Consider the following 13,869-nt stretch of genomic DNA (forward strand, 5'->3'; position numbering starts at 1 on the left):
CCAGCTCTACATTAACCCTTTCATGCATAAGTCACTCCAGTGGACAGTTCTTCTCCAGCTGTTCTTTTGTATATTAATGGGTTTAGTTGTTTTAGTTCCATATCAGTCAACACAGTGGACACTTACGCATCATCTCATATCCTGACATTCATACCATTATTGTAACTTTGCTGTTCTTGATAAACCTGATCTGCACTAACATGTTTGAGTGTAAATCAACTGTTATTTGTTAGACAAGAAGTTTTTTTTTGCACATTATCTGGATGAAGTGAGGAATTAATAGCATTAGAATATGTTAAAATGTGAGAAGACCTCAGATTAACAGCATTAAACATGTTTTTATTTCATTGTTTTCATATCCCTCTCTGATATTGGGTTTTAAACACGTTTCTTTACTTCAAAAATTAAATGCATGGATATTTTTGTAACTCCACAGCAAAAAAAACCTTGATCGCATTGTTTTTTTCATGCCTAAGGAGGAATAAAACCACTGAAGAAAAAAATCTTGACTAAGGTTCTCACAATTAATGCATGAAAGGGTTAACTTTACATGAAAAACTATAAATGCATCCAGCTTTGTTTGTTTGCCTATCACAGTTCCTTTTCGTTTTCTTTACCTCTGACTTCAGTAAAGAAATACTTCCAAATCCATGTCTTGTTAAAAACTATGCATTCGGAATCAATCTTTTTTTTCTTTTTTTTTCTTTTTGCTGTTAGCAGACATCTTCATGGGCTGAAACTGACCAACAAACCAATCAGTGCATAAGCTTTATGCAAGTACAGAAAGTATGTGTGGAAAAAAAAAAGGTAAATTAGCAGATCCTTCAAAATAAAGGCAGTGGTGTTGTATTGGTTACGTCTATTATGATGATATATATTTGCATTGACTTTTAATTTGCCAATGACCTCATGTGGGCCAGTTAGGGTCAGCTGTCAGGCCGCATGTGGTCCCCAGGCCTTACAATGCCCAGGTCTGATGTAAAGTCTTCTCCATCACAGCCCAGTTATTCTCACTGGAGTTCAGGTCTGGAGAATGATGTCCAATCTATGTGAGAAAATTATATTTCATGCTTCTAAGTCACTCTAATGCAATATGACGTGATAAATAATGACATCATAATAATGGAATAATGGTGTCATCAACGAAGAAAAACTCCACTGATGTTCAGACCTGGTTATCCATTATATTCAGGTTCAGCAGACCTCATTTCATGGTTACATAATGTTGCTAAACCTAGACTTCATCAACTGTAGCAACCCCAGATCATAGAGTAAAGAATAAACAGCAAATATGTTTTAATACGAGAGTGTCAAACACACAACCCGCGGGCCAAAACCAGCACGCCAAAGGGTCCCATCCGACCCATGGAAAGAATTTGTGAAATAGAAAAATTACACTGAAGACATTAATAACACTGGGTTACAAAAAATGTTTTTTGCAAGTTGTCTAGGTTTTTTCAACTGAATTAGGACCATTTTACACCGCTAAATCCAAAAATGACATCTGTTTTTCTCAATCAGGTCAGGTTTTTTTGCTAATTTGATTTTGAAAAATTTGATCTTCTCACAAAATATAATAATTAATACCAAAATAAGATTGGTAAGCACACTTTATGAAACTTGTGACTTGATTCCTGTTGGGTACAATGGTGTATTCACCGCAGATGTAGCAGAATACGTCAGGCTTATTTTTGCAAGATCTTCTAGTCGAAGCCATTTCATTCACCTGTAATATTAAAAAAACACATTAATCATAAATTGGCAAAAGTAAAATCTTCAGAACTCGTTTATTGCAAGAAATATGAAAGAATTTTGTATCATATGATGTGAAAATGCCCATAAATGTAAACAAAAATGTTAAAAAACCTATATGTAGCATAGTTCAGAAAGTTGACCTGATTGAGCAAAATTAATGTGATTTTTGGATTCAGCACACCAAAATGATCCTAAATCAGCTCAAAAAACTTAAACAATAAATTTGTTGTTGACCAGTGTAATCATTTTAGTTGAGGGGCCACATTCAGCCCAAATTCTTCTCTGTGCAGACAGAAAAGAAAACATGGAATGTCTAAAAGCACTGTTTTTGTCAGTACAATGCCATAGTTATTGATGTAAGAACTTAAGTGATTTTGGTTATTATCAAGAAAACCATGAAAAATGTCTAGATATCAGCTCTGAAATTAAACTACTATGAGCCATTTTTGTTGTCATCATTATATTTGTCCAAACAAATGTACCTTTAGTTGTACCAGGCATTAAAATAAACAAGAAACGGAATAGAACAAGGGTGGTCTAATAATAATCCACTAGTTTTAAATTAGTTCTGTATTGTAAATACCACTGTCAGCACTGAAATATTGATGTATCATATTTTGGTACTTCATACATATTCTAATTGAACATACTCCCATCATGTCTGTTTTGTTGGATTTACATATGTGCTGTTTCTGTGATGAACCCAAAGCCCAGTTGAGCCACGTGAGCATCTGTGAAGATGATGCAGATGATTCGATCGACCGTCAGAACCATCTGGCCTGTTAAAGTGGGTGCCTATCTTCACATGAGGACTCTGCATACGTGAAATGTCCCCTTCTGTTACCATAGCGATCAATTCAGTAAAACTCCCTGGAAAGGTACTCATGATAATATGCATTTCAGAAATGGATGTGAAAACTACTTCACCTAAATAGTGTTGTTTTTTTTGTTGAAGTGGTCTGTTGATGTCTGCCTGGATCCAACAACTTTTCCATTCGAACACAACCAGCGTAGGAAAAATCTGGTCGACACTCCGCCTCCTGCTGCGTCGGGAAATGACACTTGTGACACACGGAAATTGAGTGTCATGTCAGAGTTTATGTGTTTTCCTCCTCAATCTCAAGGTCATGAATCTCCATCTGGGTGACATGTCTCCATCTACAGTTCTGACACTTGTTGTATCCAAGCCATGTGATCAAAAGTGTGTTTTTACAGAAGCAATTTGGAAGATTAATACAACTTGCATATCGGCTAAAATTTGCTTAGAGGTCTTATTTCTGTCTTTGTGCATAAGAAATTGATATAAGTGAGTCCCCAAAGGAACTTTGTGTTGGTAAATGCAAGTTATGCAAATTTACAGGATTTCAGTTCTGTTGCAACATATTGATGCTCATATGAACTATGTTTTCAGGTCAAAAATGTCCAATTTCATCACAATTAATGCTATATTTTCATGTCACAAATGACCAAGTTATATTTGAACTGAATTTACCTGAAAAACAAATATTCTATTCTTTTAGATTCCCCAATTTTTCTTACAAGATTCTATCCTACATATCACGTGTTTTATTTTTACAGGTTGCAATATGGAGTATGGTGCTGATCCATCCTGCTTATGTTACGCCAATACATACATTAAGAATGTCACACATCACTTTTTAAATCAAGTTTTCTAATAATAAGCATTTTTATAAAGAAATAACAATTCTATATTGTTATTTACTCTTTAGTATGATGATGAACTATACAATAAATAATTCTGATCCTAGTTTTTGCACAGGGATCATTTGTGGAAACGGTGACATGGCTGCCGAGCATCAGTATGATGGGATCTGTAACAACCATGTCACATCCGTCCACTGCCACATTTTGTGTTTTTGTGTCAGCTGTTATTGTTTTAGATCCACAATACTAGCATTTATGAATAAGAGGAGAATTAGCAATAGTAAGTCTGTAAGTTTATTCCTAATAAAGTACTGGTACTGACCAGAGCATCATGGGTAATGTCACGTCCGTCCACCAGCAAAAGTTTTCACATACACGTGCTATTCCAAATCCAATATTTCTGAAAATGTAGCGTCCACTGTCAAATAATATCAGTAGTCTGTGCACAAATGTATTAGCATTATTTCAACTCAGTTCTATGCATTTCTTACAACTTTTTTTTTTTTTTTTTTTGACAAAAATGGCCACTCATTTGACCCCCTGAGTAAATTTTAGCCGATATTTTTTCAGCACTTTTGCTCCAGGATTCCAATCTTATAATGTAAAATCGTTGTTGTTGTCATCATTATCTTTGTCCTCGTTGTCGTACCAAAATGGGGCACCTTAAAGCAACTGTACTTAGGGCATCCAAATGATTAGCAGTGGCCCTACCTATATCAGTCATGAATGGGACTGCAATTGTCTCCCAGAACTCCAATAAATGGTCTCCTCAGTTCTCAGATGTTTATGGACTGTTGTTAAAAAAACAATGGAGAAATGCACAGTGGTTACAAAAAAAAAAAAAAAAGCTCCGTCCCAATCTTTACCCCGGTATTGTTTTTGTTTCTGTTCGTTTGTTTGTTAACATTCTAGCAGCGAAACTATTGGTTTAATTTATACCAAATTTGGGTCATATATTGCCAGAGACCCAGAAGAGATCTCATTACATTTTGGGAATAATAGGTCAAAGTTCAAATTTTTTATGAATTTTTCAACCCCCCCTCCACCACCCCCCACCCCATTTACTTATAATGGGCAGAATTTCAAATGTCTTTATCAGCAAAATTGTTGGTTGAATTTATATCAAATTTGGTGTATAGATTGCCAGTGATACAAAATAAATACCATTACATTTTGGGAAAAATAGTTCAAAGGTAAAATTTTTTATGAATTTTTAAAATCTTTTTTTTTTCCTCCCATTTACTTATTATGGCCAAAATTTCAAATGTCTGTAGCAGCAAAACTATTGGTTGAATTCATATCAAATTGGGTTTATAGATTGCCACTTATCCAGAATAGATGTCATCACATTTTGGGAAATGTCAGTCAAAATTCAAATTTTTTATGAATTTTTAAAATATTTTTTCTCCCATTTACTTATAATGGGCAAAATTTCAAATGTCTGTAGCAGCAAAACTATTGGTTGAATTCAAACCAGACTGGGTTTATAGATTGACAGTGACTCAGAATAGATGTGGTTTAATTTTTGGAAAAATAAATCAAAGTTTGGATATTTTTTATGAATTTCTTAAATATTTTTTCTCCTCTCATTTACTTAAAATGTGCGAAACTTCAAATGTCTATAAAAAGCTGGATCGATGCCAACATAAGCTACAATACGTGCAAAGGGCAGGGTTTGTTGTGCCTGTTTTCGATCTCATATTTTTTTCCCAGTTTACTTATTATGGGCAACATTTCACATGTCTATAAAAGCATCAACTTTGTTTCAATTTACTTCAAACTTGGCACATATGTAGAGGCAGTTCATATGCTGACATCAGCACACGCATAGACATGATGACATCAGCTGGATCAATTCCAAAATAAGCTACAATATGAGCGAGGGGAGGGGTTTGTTGTGCCCGGAACCACTTGTTTGAAGGTGTTTTGCTTTTATCATATTTCATTTTGCGCAGCGTCCCAACATTTTTGGAATTGAGGTTTTACGAGTTACAATCACGACCCCAACCCATCTCTGTATCACCGAAGATACGTCTACATTTATTGTGTTACTGCAGCGATGACTCAGAGATTTGCTGTGGACTGGTGAACAATAACAAAAACAATCAACTCCTTTGCTGACAGCTGAAAGCACACTGAAGTTTAGTTTTGCCAACAAAACACATTGCAGCACAAGGGCATGTTTTAGCCATGCATTTAACTGTGAAGACACCGACGGAGTTTATGCCAGATGGCCTGAAAACATGTCTTTCTCCGAGGAGAATCTCAGAGGCATATTCATGAACAGTTTTCCATTCTCTGTACAAATGACACAGCATCAGCCTGTCATAAACTCTGAATATGCACCGGCTAAAATTTGCTTAGAGGTCTTATTTCTGTCTTTGTGCATAAGAAATCAATATCAGTGAATCCCCAAAGGAACTTTGTGTTGGTAAATGCAAGTTATGCAAATTTACAGGATTTCAGTTCTGTTGCAACATGTTGATGCTCATATGAACTATGTTTTCAGCTCAAAAATGTCCAATTTCATCACAATTAATGCTATATTTTCATGTCACAAATGGACAAGTTATATTTGAACTGAATTTACCTGAAAAACAAATATTCTATTCTTTTAGATTCCCCAGTTTTTCTTACAAGATTCTATCCTACATATCACATGTTTTATTTTTACAGGTTCAATATGGAGTATGGTGCTGATCCATCCTGCTTATGTTACACCAATACATACATTAAGAATGTCACACGTCACTTTTTAAATCAACAGTTTTCTAATAATAAGAATTTTTATAAAGAAATAACAATTCTATATTGTTATTTACTCTTTAGTATGATGATAAACTATACAATAAATAATTCTGATCCTAGTTTTTGCACAGGGATCATTTGTGGAAACGGTGACATGGCTGCCGAGCATCAGTATGATGGGATCTGTAACAACCATGTCACATCCGTCCACTGACACATTTTGTGTTTTTGTGTCAGCTGTTATTGTTTTAGATCCACAATACTAACATTTATGAATAAGAGGAGAATTAGCAATAGTAAGTCTATAAGTTTATTATTAATAAAGTACTGGTACTGACCAGAGCATCATGGGTAATGTCACGTCCGTCCACCAGCAAAAGTTTTCACTATCACGTGCTATTCAAAATCCAATATTTCTGAAAATATAGCTTCCACTGTCAAATAATATCAGTAGTCTGTGCACAAATGGATTAGCATTATTTCAGCACAGTTCTATGCATTTCTTACAACTGTTTTTTTTTTTTTTTTTACAAAAATGGCCACTTATTTGACCCCCTGAGTAAATTTTAGCTGACACAAAAACAAACAAACGACAGGAACCAGGTCCTCTTGATGAGACTAATAAATAAAATGGTTATCTGGATGGTGGAGTGATTTCAGTTGTGTTCCAGAGACCAGGTGTGCCAGCCTGTGCTTCAGTAATCTTTATTTCTCCCTGGACTTAAATCCTCACAGAAAATGGAGGCAAGTGATTCTGCTTCACACGGATCGCACTGCGAGTTTGTTCACCCAGAGAGATGACCTTTTCACAACATCACAGAGAGATTTTCTATACTTACACTCTGTTCATACCATCTCATATTTTAATAAGCACTACAGATCTACTCATTTAGAAGAAGGTTAGTATCATTGAGAGCAATAATGTTTTAAATAAATGTTATGACTATTGGTATTACTGCAAGATCATGGGGAAGAAGTGGGGTGTCCCAGTAATAACCTTCCTTTGGTGGTTTAGCTTTAACCCTTTATAGTTCACTCATAGAAATACTTTGAAATTCACAATTTCAGCCTTACACTGTTAAAAAAATCTGTAATTTAACAGAATTTTTACCATTTATTTCACAGATTTTTCCTGTATTTTTAAGATACAGTAAAATATCCATGAAATTACAAAAATAGACTGTGATTTTACATGTTATGTAGAAGAACATGAAAAAACTGTAACTGAATAACCGTAACATTTCTATTTTTTTAAAAAGATTTTATTTTTTCACAGAAAAATACAGTTAAAATACATTTGCAAATGTATCATAATTTCACAAATATTTATTTTCTATTCATGAGATTAAACTGGTAATTTAAAGTTTAATACTGTAAAAAAAATAATAAAACGAAATAAAATTACTGACAATTAACCATTAAAGAAGTATTTGTTCTGTAAGTTTAACAAGACTTGTTTAACTGACAAATATCTTGTGTAATTACAGGAGGTTTCACAATAAAACTGTTGAATAAATGTATTTTTGTGAATGTATAACATGTATAAGCACTGATAAACTGTCCAAATACAGTTTTTATCAGTGGACTGTACAATTTACTCTCACCGAAAATTATTTATATATATATATATATATATATATATATATATATATATATATATATATATATATATATAGGTAATTTGATTGTTTTAATACATGAAAATATTCTTTATTAAACATTAAAAAGTCAAAAAACAAAAACAAAAAAATCTCATGTAAAGTTAGGGCAAAAAACTGTATTTTAATTATGGAAAATTACCATATTTTTATGAGATGGTTATTTTCCGTTATTTAACAGTATTTTTTCGGCACCCCAGCTGCTGGAATACTATCGAGTTTTTTTTTTTTTTTTTACAGTTTTTTTTTTCTTTTTTTTTTTTACAGTGTAGTGTGTTATTGCAGGACATAACAACACCTAGATAAGAGCTCTGAAATTAAACTCTTAGGAGCTATTTTTGTTGTTATCATTATATTTGTCCAAAAAATGTACCTTTAGTTGCACCAGGCATTAAAATGAACAAGAAATTGAAGAAAACAAGAGTGGTCTAATATTTTTTTTTTTTTTTCTGTGACTGTAAATGTGGTTGCTCTGAGACAAATATTCCTTTTTGAGCAAAACCCACTCTCTCATTAATTCTGAAATTTCACATTTTGACCCAAGGCGGCATCTTGGAAACTTCAGCCAACCAACATTTTTGACTTGATTATTCTTTATCAGTGACTCACATGTGGTAAAGTTTCACTACTTTTATTATGGAAGCATTTTACTTGTAGACCAGTGATACTGGAGCAAAGACGATAAGAAGACTTTATTACTTTTGTGAAATGTTTCTTTTTTTTTTTTTTATTGTCATGTAGAAAATAAAGGTCAATGAAGTTACCGTATTTGGTTCCTTACCCATAAGTAGCAAAAAAAAAAAAAAAATCCAAGTAAGATAAGATAAGATAGGACTTTCATAGTTAATCCTTTATATGACACGCATAGAAATATTGTGAAATTCAAAATTTCAACCTTAGCGTGTTATTGGAGGAAATAACAAGACTTTATTGCCTTTGTGAAATTTTTCTGTTATTGTTATGTAGAAAATCAAGGTCAATGAAGGTACCATATTTGGTTCCTTACCTGTAAGTGGCAAAAAAAAAAAAAAAAAAATCCTAGAAATAAAAATGTAAAATCCAAGAAAAACACATGTAAGGTGAAAAGAACATGTATTTGAGAACATTTTTTCTTGTTATTGTTATGTAGAAAATCAAGGTCAATGAAGTTACCATATTTGGTTCCTTACCGGTAAGTGGCCAAAAAAAAAAAAAAAATCCTAGAAATAAATACATAAAATCCAAGAAAAACACATGTAAGGTGAAAGGAACATGTATTTGAGAACATTTTTTTGTTATTGTTATGTAGAAAATGAAGGTCAATGAAGTTACCATATTTCATTCCTTACCTGTAAGTAGATAAAAAAAAAAAAAATCCTATAAATAAATATATAAGGAAAACACATGTAAGGTGAAAAGAACATGTATTTTAGAACATTAGAACACCCTTAGTGTATTAGAGGAAATAACACTTTATTACTTTTGTGAAAATTTTCAAAATATTTTTTTGTCATGTAGAAAATCAAGGTCTGTGAAGTTACCATATTTGGTTCCTTACCTTTAAGTGGCAAAAAAATAAAAAAATCCTAGAAATAAATATATAAAATCCAAGAAAAACACATGTAAGGTGAAAGGAACATGTATTTTAGGCCATTTTTTTGTTATTGTTGTGTAGAAAATCAAGGTCAATGAAGTTACCATATTTGATTCCTTACCTGTAAGTGGGGTAAAAAAAAAAATCCTAGAAATAAATATATAAAATCCAAGAAAAACACATGTAAGGTGAAAGGAACATGTATTTTAGAACTTTTTTTTTGTTATTGTTATGTAGAAAATCGAGGTCAGTGAGGTTACCATATTTGGTTCCTTACCTGTAAGTGGCAAAAAAAAATTAAAAAAAAAAATCCTAGAAATAAATATATATATAATCCAAGAAAAATACATGTAAGGTGAAAGGAACATGTATATGAGAACATTTTTTTGTTATTGTCATGTAGAAAATCAAGGTCAATGAAGTTACCATATTTGGTTCATTACCAGTAAGTAGCAAAAAAACAAACAAACAAACAAAACATCCAAGTAAGATAAGATAAGATAGGACTTTCACAGTTACTCCTTTATATGACACACGAAGAAATATTGTGAAATTCAAAATGTCAACCTTAGTGTGTTAATGGAGAAAATAACAAGACTTCATTGCCTTTGTGAACTTTTTTTGTTATTGTTATGTAGAAAATCAAGGTCAATGAAGTTACCATATTTGGTCCCTTACCTTTAAGTGGCAAAAAAAAAAAAAAAAAATCAAGAAAAACACATGTATGATGAAAAGAACATGCATTTTAGAACATTAGAACACCACTTTTAGAACATTAGACCATCATAAGTGCTGATCCAGACCCCTGTCCACATCCACATTCTCCCTTTGAACATCATTCCTTACATTAGTACCATTACTTCATGGTACCTAACAGAGCAGGTACACTCACTGTTCATGCAGAGGTGGACCTTACAGACCCTGGAGGCCACATCGGACCTGAGATCATTGCCTCACTGTCCGCACTGTAACGATAACTGTAGCTGTCATGTAATGTATGCAGAAATAACCAAAAATAGTCACTTGCCCGATAAAGGGTTAAAAATTACAAGAAATGCAGGACAAAAAATAATAAACCGTCAGTTAGGGCTGTGCAATTAATCGAAATTCAATTACGATTTCGATTATTACACGCAACGATTACAAAAATTATGTAATCGAGAAAAAACAATTATTAATTTTGAGTCGTTTTAATTCACGCGCATGCAAGCTACCATGAGCTGCTCTGCCCCGCCCCCCTCTAAGGTACTGCTGCCTGCTAGCCGGCAGGTCCACCCCAAGAGGAAAGTTGTACCTAGCAGTTTGGAAAAACGGCAGGAGAATCACAGCAGAAGTGCTTGGTAAACAAAAAAGGCAAGTCCAATTCAATTGTATGGAATCACTTTGGGTTTGATGAAGAAGACGAAGAGCAAAAACACATTACGTGCAAAAAGTGTTTCGTAGTTGTGTCTGCACCGACCGGTAACACAACAAACCTTTTTAACCATCTGAAGTTGAACCACCACCACCTTTATCATAATCTTATGAAAAACTAAAACGCATAAAAACAACTTCGTCCGCAATGCAATCTTCAGTCTCAGAATCTCTTTACGCTGCAACTCCCGTATTAACCTAACCCTAACCTGTATAACCCTAACGGCGTATTCTAGATGGCTGATGTAAACAGAAGGCCTGAACTGAAACCTCACGATACGCCACTGAATTTACTGTTTCATACTACATTGAAAACACTTGAATTTATAATTTGCACTTTACGTGAGTTTTTTTTTTTTTTTTTTATTGCTACAGTTCTATGGCAAGTCTATAGCAGTTTAATTACAGTGCATAATTTATTTACAAAAGGAAACATACTTGAATTTACAGTACACTTATTTGCATTCAAAGATTTTTTTTGTTTCATACAAAAGTGAACATACTTTGTTTTAGTGGTTAAAAGCTTTATTTATGTTTAAAGAGTATATTTTACATTGCTTTGCAAGAAAAAAATAAACAACTTTAAGGTTAAAAAATAATTGTTTTTAATAATCACGATTTCAATTATTGCTAAAATAATTGTGATTTTTTTTTTTTTCCTATAATCGAGCAGCCCTACCGTCAGTCGTACATTGTTGTGCCAAACTCCAATTTCTACCCCTATTGTGAAGTCATTAGTGTTTCCCTCCACAGCCACTGCAGACTCTTAGAAACAGCGCCGGCGTAAGAGACGGACTGCATAATGTTCGATTTCTGCCACGCTAAACAAAATACAAGCTTCCTCTGCTCTAATTGAACACATTTTTTTCAGTGCATTGGAAAGCAAATACAGGAATTAAAAAAAAAAAAAAAAAGTATATACAGTCAGAATAATTCATGATTGTATATTCTCTTCAGGCATCTTAATGAGGTCATTTATGCAAACCCATACCTTCAAGGTGTAACGTGTGGGTAGAAATGAATTCCTCGTGTTAAGGAAAGCATCAAACTTTTGATACAATCCTCATTATTGTGATGCAAATGTGCGCAGTATCAACACGGTGTTTAATCAGATCATCCGCTGCATAATTCATGTAACTGAAGGACTTTTTCCATTACAATCAAAATCACAATCTCAGTGATCAATACTTAGAAACCGTAGTGTGAGATGACTTCGGAAACCACATTACTTGCATGTGATGATGGCAATTAGATATTTCATGACAGATTGTAATTGCAACAGGTTGACGAGGTCTTGTTTTGGCAGCTCTTCACTGCTTATTAGAGATTATTATGCAAACGACCTCAGGCAGTTAATGCCACAACACCCTGCTTTTTAGGCGTTTTAACTCTTGGTATTGTTGCTCACATTGGAGAACTGAAGGGGCTTACATAATACTTTTTAATCATACAAATCTATCGTGGCATGGAAAGAGGAAAGTTGGAAAGAGAAAAAAAAAGAACAGTACCAGGGGAGCGTTTGATACATTTTACATGACAAATGAATCCCAGGTGGATTAGGAGCAATTTGCAACAGCTGAGGTGTAAACATCAACCGCTTTTGATCAAATTTAGTATTTGATATCTTACTGCCATCTGCTGTACAAACCCTGAACAACTTTTGCAGCAAAAGACATAGGAAAAAAGTACATCTTTACTCAGACATAAACTGCAGACTTTGAAATGTACAAAGTAAAAAAAGACATTTACTGATTCTTTCAATGCAAACTCAAACTGAGCGTCATGTCATTTTAACCCTTTCATGCATAATGGTCACCACAGTGGACGGGTATTCTACAGCTGTTCTCTTGTATATTCATGGGTTTCAATTCATACCATTACTGTAACTGTGCTGTTCTTGATAAGCCTGATCTGCACCAACATGTTTGAGTTTAAATCAATTTCTAATTGTTATAAGACTCTTATTAACAGTTTTTAGCTTACCGGCCGACAGACCGTAAGCTACTGTCGTCATGCGGGGTTCGTCATCGTCGTCGTAGTCTGTCGTTGTCATCGTCTGGCGCTGTCTGTCGTCTGTCATTGTTGTCGTCTGGCGGCGGCATCTGTCGTCGTCTGGCGTTGTCGTCATCTGACGTCATCGTCTGTTGTTGTCGTCGTCTGGCGTTGTCGTCGTCTGTCATCGTCGTCTGTTACAAAATATTTCAATTGTCTTCTTCTCCGAAACTACAATTCCGATTATTTGGTAAATCTGGATACATTTCCCAAAGCTTTTAATTTGGCCGGTAAGCTACAGGGCCATTGGTCCTATTTTCTTAAACAAAAAGGGTTGTTTTTTTTAATATAACCCAATGAAGTGAGTAATAACTAGTATTAGAGTATGTTAAAGTGTGAGCGAACATTAGATTAGCTGCATTAAAAGTGTTTTTATTTCATAATTTTTACAGTTTATCACTTTCTGATGATGGTTTTAAAAACATGTTTCTTTGCTTTAAAAATTAAACACATGGTGTCCAGCTGAGTGGACATTTTTGTAACTCCATAAAAAAAAATTGGTTCATGAAAAAAACTAAGGTTTTCATCATTTGTGCATGAAAGGGTTAATATAACATGAACATTAATACACCATTATACAGCCCAGTTTGAACTGAAGTGGATTGGACAAGTAAAATACTATTATAATAACCTATAAACAAGTAGTGCCAGGTGCAACAAACCCCACCCCTCGCACATATTGTAGCTTATTTTGGCATCGATCCAGCTGATGTCATCATGTCTATGCATGTGGTGATGTCAGCGTATCAGTTGCCGCTATATATGTGCCAAGTTTGAAGTAAATTGAAACAAAAGTGATATTTTATAGACATGCAAAATCTTGCCCATTAAAGTTAAATGCATGGCTAAAACATGCCCTTGTGCTGCAATGTGTTTTGTTGGCAAAACTAAACTTCAGTGTGCTTTCAGCTGTCAGCAAAGGACTTGATTGTTTTTGTTATTGTTCACCAGTCCACAACAAATCTCTGAGTCATCGCTGCAGTAACACAATAAATGTAGACGTAT

This window comes from Sphaeramia orbicularis, chromosome 8 (assembly GCF_902148855.1).
Source record: "Sphaeramia orbicularis chromosome 8, fSphaOr1.1, whole genome shotgun sequence".
Lineage (NCBI taxonomy): Eukaryota > Metazoa > Chordata > Actinopteri > Kurtiformes > Apogonidae > Sphaeramia > Sphaeramia orbicularis.